The sequence below is a fragment of the Castanea sativa genome, chromosome 1, assembly GCF_040712315.1.
Source record: "Castanea sativa cultivar Marrone di Chiusa Pesio chromosome 1, ASM4071231v1".
Lineage (NCBI taxonomy): Eukaryota > Viridiplantae > Streptophyta > Magnoliopsida > Fagales > Fagaceae > Castanea > Castanea sativa.
Genome location: NC_134013.1, coordinates 26500724 through 26508701, shown reverse-complemented (window position 1 = coordinate 26508701; position 7978 = coordinate 26500724). Strand labels below are relative to the sequence as shown.

The 7978-nt window shown below is 34.1% G+C and overlaps 1 pseudogene; it reads right to left on the bottom strand.

The window, feature by feature from the left end:
• Window positions 1–700: 700 nt before the first annotated feature.
• LOC142610995 (zinc finger BED domain-containing protein RICESLEEPER 1-like) lies at window positions 701–3937 on the bottom strand (annotated as a pseudogene).
• Window positions 3938–7978: the final 4041 nt, after the last annotated feature.

Here is a 7978-nt window from a genome sequence, read left to right as displayed (position 1 = left end):
TCACATGTGATGAACACAACACACCAAAAAGTTTTTTTTTTTTTTTTTATATCCTGTGATCTGAAACAAGAAGCACCTATCAATCCTCATACATAATCTTTACCACATTAACCACAAAAAATAAACACAACAAATAATATGTAATCTGTTAAACAACACTAAGAACCTAAGCAGTAAGCTAGTAGCTCAACACTTGTAAAACCTACCAACCACAGCAAATAATATTTCCAGCAACAAATATACCTCAATAGTACCATAGAGGCAGTTACTGCAAGTTTTTAGGCAATAACCCATAAGGCAGAAATCTTGGTAGTTATACAATGTTCCAAGCAATATAATTAGTTACAACAATCAAATACCATAGGTATTTCCAAAAAATAGCTTTTCCAAGGTATTGAATGACTACTCAATAGTTTATAAGTCTATAACTAATAGAAAAGAAAACCTATGAACGAAGATTTTTTTTCTATAAGCATTGACATTTGAGCATCGTTACAAGTTAGAAAAGCGATATGTCCAAAAAAGCTTCCACAATATTCCCGAAAAGCTGCCTTCTTTACAAAGTAAATTACCATCCTTCTACAATAGACAGAACAATATTCAACAAACAATACATTAGTACCAAATACAAGACCAACTAGTAAGGAAACCAAGTTTATAATAGTAGGGGGCTAAAGGCAGAATCATACCAAGTTAGTGATTAATCATCAATGCTAATTAAGGGTCGTTTGCCTGAAGTGGAACCCTTGCTTGAGCTGGTATTTGTTGTTGCACTTGTTGTTGGTTGTTCATTTAAAACTAGAAAAGAATAGGAAATAAACACAAAAGATTAAATTTTGCTTAAATACATAAGACATTCAATAAAATTAATAGACTAAATTTCAGAATTTAAACATATTACTTAAGTCAAGTAAGTCCTCCTCCAATGCCTCTATATCATCCCTTGACTAACGATGAGAAATTGGAATTGTGGCTTGAAGCCAATTTTGTGAACATACAAGGTTTTGAACTATGAGAGGAGATAGTGAACTTCGAAATGGATCAACAATTCGACTTCCAATGCTGAATGCTGACTCAAATGCAACAGTGGAAACTGGTATAGCCAGTACATCCTTAGCAACTTTAGACAACACTTGGTACCTACTACAATTGTCCCTCCACCACTCCAATATCTCAAAATTCACATCCTTTCTACCATCACAGTTTTCAACCAAATACTTCTCAAGCTCATTACTACAACCTACAAATTGCTCAAGTTCCAAAAACCGTTCATATCACGAGTGAACCATCACATATGGATCACTACCATCACTTTCCAATTCTGATCTCTCACTCCCACTTTGTTCTTGCACATTTGGTGAATGAATAGAATAGTATAAATTATACAACTTATACAAAAGATCTTTCACCTTATCAACCATCGCTTCTGCAACTAAATTCCCATAAATTTCAGAAAAAGAAAACTTCAAAAACTTCAATTGTTTTCATGGATCAAGAACCACAACCACATACAAAAGATGATTAATTTTCTCCCCTTCCCCCTCAATACTTCTCAAATTTAGTTTGCATGTTTGTGGCTGTGTTTTTCAAGAGAGTGTTTTGGGATTTAACTAAATTGGAAATACTCTCCTGAATAACAAAGATCTCATCATAGAAGGCATTTGAAGTAACGTATAAAGAACCGGAGAATTTCTTCATTGCATTATAAAAAAAGCCATAAAAAAGGCACAAATGCCCTACAGTTATGGAAATCAGTTATAGACGGAAATCCCAAACCACCAATATCTTCCTTGGTCCTAAAGTCAAGGAAGTTTATTTCGTACCGTACCGGCCGGTACAATCGGTATATACCGTACTGGAGGTTAGGCCGGCACAAAAATGAGCATATTTCGTACCGGTTTAAATACCGGACATACCGGAGTTGTTTCGGCTATACCGGCGTATGTACCGGATTTCGGCCAGAAAACAAATTCCGGACCGGTACCTAACTTAGACACACAAACGCTTCTTTCTACTAATTTATACTTTCTACCTTCTTCGTATGTTTTTCCCTTAACGCTGATAGTGAGACGCAATGCCAATGAGCAGCTGGCTGGCCGTGCCACCTTGAGAGAGGAGATGAAACTAGAGAGAGAGGTGAGGTGAAACTAAAGGAGATAGATCAGAAGTAAAAATAAATGAATGAATGAACTTTGAAAATTGAAGAGTTAAGTTTAAACGTGTGAAGATAAAAGGTTCTTGGAAATTGGAGGTAGATGTCAGGTGACTAGGACAAGCTAGTGATGTGGAGGAGAAAAAAAGAAAACAAAATGGGAAGAGTTATCAATTAGGCCTGCTTGTGAAGCATTAAAAAAAAAAGTGTGAAAGAAAATTACCAGAAGGTGATAAAAATGATGGAAGGAATAGTTAGATATAGGAAAAAATAATAATAATAATAATAATAATAATAATAATAATAATAATAATAATACTAAAGATAGTGGAAGAAAATAAAAACTAAAAAATTCACATTTTTTATTATATATATATATATATATATATATATATATATATATATGTTAAATATATAAAATAACAGTAAATCTGAAACGGTACATCGGTATTAACCGGTATTCGAAATATATCGTACTAATGGTCAAACCGGTACAGCCTCCGGTACGGTATTGACTTCCTGCCTAAAGTACGACGAATAACCATCATCTTTAAAATCCATTCAAATGAACACTTTCTCAAAATTTTCAGTAATTTCTAACATGATATAGGTCGAGTTCCACCTAGTAGGTATATCTAGACTAAGAAGACTCTTGGACTCCATACCTAACCTCTCCATAAAACTCCTAAAAGTTTGACTTCTATTGGGTGAGGACTTCACATACCTCACAGTTTCACGCACCTTAGCAACAGATGCATTAATCTCTTTCAAACCCTCCCCTACAATGAGATTTAGGATATGGGCACAACACCTCATATGCATGTACTCATTTCCTAAAACTGACTCATTCCAATCTTTAGTCACCCTTTGCAAAAATTTGATTGTTGTTAAATTTGAGCTAGCATTATCCACTGTCAAGGTGAATATCCCATCAATACCCCACTCAAGCAATGACATCTCAATCTTTCTACCTATAGTCTCCCTCTTGTGATCTTTAACTTGACAAAAATTTAAAATTCTCTTATGCAATTTCCAAGCATCATCAATAAAGTGACATGTGAGACACATATAATTTAAATTTTGAACAGAAGTCCATGTGTTCGTAGTGAGACACACCCTACAACCCTTCAAGAATTTCCTTAGCTTCTCTCTCTCACTATTATAAATGTCAATCACATCTCTAGCCACAGTTTGACGAGATGAGATATCTTTTAATGGAAGCTTAGGTTGTAAGATAGTTACATATTTTTTAAACCCATACCCCTCGACATACCTAAAAGGCAACTAATTAATTATAATCATTTCGGCCTATGCCTTTCTAGAAGCCTCAACAGAAAAGGTTGTTGACACAAGGTGGAATTCGTCTTCTCCATCCTTTTTGGGTTCAAAAGCTAATGTTTTATGCCCTTTAACTAGATCATCTCTATTAGGTTTCTTGGGGCATATTGGCACATGAGCTAACAACTTACTAGTACCATAACTCTTACTATCAGCAATATACGATTTTTGGCAATAATTACAAATAGCCTTAGTTTTACTAGTATCACCCTCACCTATCTTTACTTTTTCAAAATAAGCCCAAGCAAGTGACTTTTTCCTACCACTACAAGTACCACTGACAGGAGCTGTCATACTCACTTGGCATGGTGGAACTGGGGGCAACTCAGTAGCAGCAGCTGCTTCAGCTTGGGTAGCAGCAGAATCTTTAACTTGGGTGGGAATAGCACCAACATCTTCTATAGCAGCTGGTGTTTGGACAGAGGGTTCATTAGTGACAATTTCCATGACCTAAAAAAACAAAGACACATGTTAGCAAACTAGAGTAACAAATATAATTCATAGCTTTAATAATAATAATAATAATAATAGTAACCACACAAACCAAAATTAGGAACAGTCACATTTTAACAATCTTCTCATATAATCAACTTTCAGGTGTTAAATGTGTTAAAAACAAAGTAAGGTAAACTAAAACTTCCATAAGATGCTATAACCAAAAATGTTAAATAAACCTTGTCTAATTTGGGCAATAGAGAACATACAAAGCTACAAACTAATAGAAAAGCAAAATCAAAAGCATCTGCAAGCCACATTAATGCAACTCTCATGAATTACATTCAATAGTTTCCCTTTCAACAATCTTCTACTTATCATTTAAATTACTCTGCCCCTTTTAATAAACTTTGTATACTTTTGCGTACTTTGTTCCAACCAAGGGCATTGTCACCAAATTATCTATCTAAAGCATGTCATCAAAGATATTATGCACATCAGAAACCAACCAGCTATATTATCATCGTAACCGTATTTATACAATCCATTGTCTAAATGGATCAAAGAGATGGTTGAACTCATTATGGATTCATAAAGTCAATCACCTAATTTACTCGCCTTTTATTCAAAATGATCTGAAGAACCATTGTGGAAAGTTATTTGACATAAAAATTAATTTGCGACTAATCCTAATCATTCAGTCATATGCTATTTGCAGAGTATGGTATACCATTCACTTCTAATGATCTCTAATGCCACCCTTGTGACCAAGTAGTCTAAACAAATGCAAGAAGTTATCAAGAGAAAACTTAGAATGCATCCTATAATATAAGATATTAACAAATGAAATTTCACTCTATGAACCCAACTGCAGCATCACTTCCTCACACAAAAGCTATACATGAATAATAGAGAAATTATTTTTTCTGGAACAAATAACAAGCAAATATCCCACTGATATTTCAGGAAGAAAACCTTATCAAAAAATGTTCTCACAAAGGAAAGCAAAAACCATACCTTAAAACTGTGGGTGTATGGGTTCAAACTTAAGGGCAGAAAATGATACTTGGACTCTTGGTGTCAGCTTTCAATCCTGAATAAATTAAAACAAGATCAAAATTGTTTAAAGAAAAGAACAAAGAACAAAAGTAAAATAGTTAGGGTTTCTAAGTTTTTTTTAGTTAGGGTTTCATAGTATGAATCTATGGGTTTATTTGATTTTAACATTTGATTTCCATAACAAATGAAACCAACGAGACTAACAAAAAAGAAATAGAGAACAATTACCTTACTGACTCGGTGAAGACTGAAGAAAGTGTGAGACAGATTAGACTTTCAATTTGGAGAAACGGTTTAGACTTTAGAGAGTGTGAGACTATGAGAGCTTGAGAGAGCCATGTAAAGAACTGAGAGTCTGAGACTGAAGAGGTGAGGAAGAATGAAAAAGGGATGAGGCGTGAATGGGAAGCCAAAGCCATTACCAAATTGTGTCTCTAAGAGTCTAAAGTGAAAATTGATGAAGAGACTCGTGAGAGGAATAGAGAGATATCAGATCTTTCCCATTTAACTCTCACCATTAGATTGGCTCTTCATCTTTGATTATAACCGTTGATTTAGAATGGGTTATTGTGCCACTGTGTAATGCCTAATCAGTCATATCATGCTCAGTTGGTCTCTCATCAACATCATTGATTTTAAATTTCAATTTGAGATGGACAATTGATATGGATGTTGGGATGGTGTGTGAGAAAAAGTTACTTTGAGACTCGAGCTGGCATTGCTGGGCTGCTTGGGCATGGGCTGTTTCTGGCATATGCTGTCAAATCCTATACAGTTTTATTTTTTATATATAAATATTTTGGTCGGTTCGGGTTTTACGGGTGAAATTTTTGAAACTCGAATCCAAACCGAATTATTCGGTTTTTTCTTTTGGCCACCCGTGACTGACCATAGACTGATTTAGAGCCACCTGTGGACCTTCGGTTCGGGCGGGTGGGTTGGTTGATCCAAGTCAATGGACACCCCTAGCGGAGGTGATGGATGCTTTATCCATCCTCTTTCCTTTCTTCCCAGCTTGGCGACAAATCTTTCTATTCGCCCTCAGTTTGCACCTAATAGCCTTTAACCTTGGTTCTCAGTTTCCCAAGGGCATATTGGCATCCTCAGAGCCCTCAGGCATCATAGTCTTTCTGCACTTGCATAAGGTCACTTGTATCTTCCTGATGACATTCTGCTGGTGCTTTATAAGGCATTGTCCTTAATCTGTCTGTTAGTATTCTCGGATCATCGTCCCCACACAACATAAAACTTATAAAAATTGAAAATACTTTTATGCACTATTTAACCTATAAATCTTATTACATTACATTCTTATAAAATAATTATATTACAATTTATCATGCATCACATGGATTTACAACTAGTAGTAGTAAAAAACAAATCATGTCAAAATTGGGTTTTGAAGACTAATTTCAAATATTAGAAAGAAGAAAAAAAATCTAATTTTGTAAAAGGAAAAAAAAAATCGTATGACTAAACAGGTTCCTAGGGTTTTTATTATCCAAAATCCTATGTTTCCTATGGTCCAAAAATTATACTTATAATCGGCCTCAAAAGATTAATAACTAGTATAAATTAGACAACTAACATTTTAAGAATCAACTTGGAGTATTTGGTAATTTTTAAGTGAGAGAATGAGTTAAATTAAAATCTTAAAATTTTTTCTAAAACTTTCATTAAAAAAAATCTTGGGAAAAATTTCACATTGCTAGGAGACTAGCTAGAGGTTTAGTAACATCCAGCACACATGAGTTTTCATATGCATTCTTCTAGTATCATAAACAAACTCACAATTTTTGTCATAACTCGTTTTCAGTCAATTTTTAGATTAACCTACTACTTTTTCTCTACCCATCACAATCAATCGCATAAAATTGTTTTTTTTTTTTTTTTTGTGATGCTAGTTTTTTTTTGTTTTTTTTTTTTTTTTTATTCGTGTGCTTAACAAATTATTGTAGTTTACATTACTCAATAGACTCAATACGTTGAGGAAAGTTATTTACTTCTTTTATGCATACTCCAAACACTTGACAGATTTGGCTCTGTACCGTCCAATTGTATGTTTTCACATTGGGGGTGCTTTTACTAAATAATCTCATAATCAGTAGGGTAACAACACGTACGCACAAAACCTATCTTTTCTTTATTAAATTTTTTTTTTTTAAGGGAATCAAAATTAGAAATCATCAGCGTCATATTTTACCCTCTCATGACGGCACTAAGTAATAATGCTGTGTCATTTGATAAGATTGAAAATTTGGCACTGATGAAAAGGGGAAGAAAAGGAGTTTTTAACTTTTTTGTCATATATATTTTTTTATGAGAACTCACAAGTTTATTTCAGAGCCAATTGTATTGCTCTCCCCTATTTGCCTTGGCCCTTTTCGTTAGGGATTCAGATCCTCTAAAGTTCCTAGGGTACTCTACCAAGTAGAGTTCATTAAATCCTAACGACTCTTTAATGATTTAATGATCTAGATTCTGCCATGTCAGCATTTCATTAACAATCATCTTAATTGTTTTGTTTACAACATTATTTTATTATTTTAAAAATATTATTAATGAAATGCTGACATGGCATAATCTAAACCATTAAATCATTAAAGAGTGGTTAGGATTTAATGAACTCTACTTGGTAAAGTACCTGAATCCTTTGGTTAGAGGTAGAAAATTGGGTATTTGTATTTATCCATGCTGATCATTGAAGATTCCGAGTACTATTAATTGACGAGATAAAAGAAAAGGAAATGTGGGTAACCACCAAGCAATAGAGATAGTGAAAGCCCAGGTCTGGCGTCCCACCTAAAAATCATAGGAAAAAAATAGTTGAATATTACTTACTGCCATTTTCTCCAATAACCCTTCCCAAGTTAAGATTAGATGGGCTCGCAAAAATGACACCGACCTTTTGCCCTCAATAAAATATAAAAATGAATTATTGAAACACAGTAGTCAGTAGTCCTAATTAAAACAAAATTCAAGATAACAAGGAGC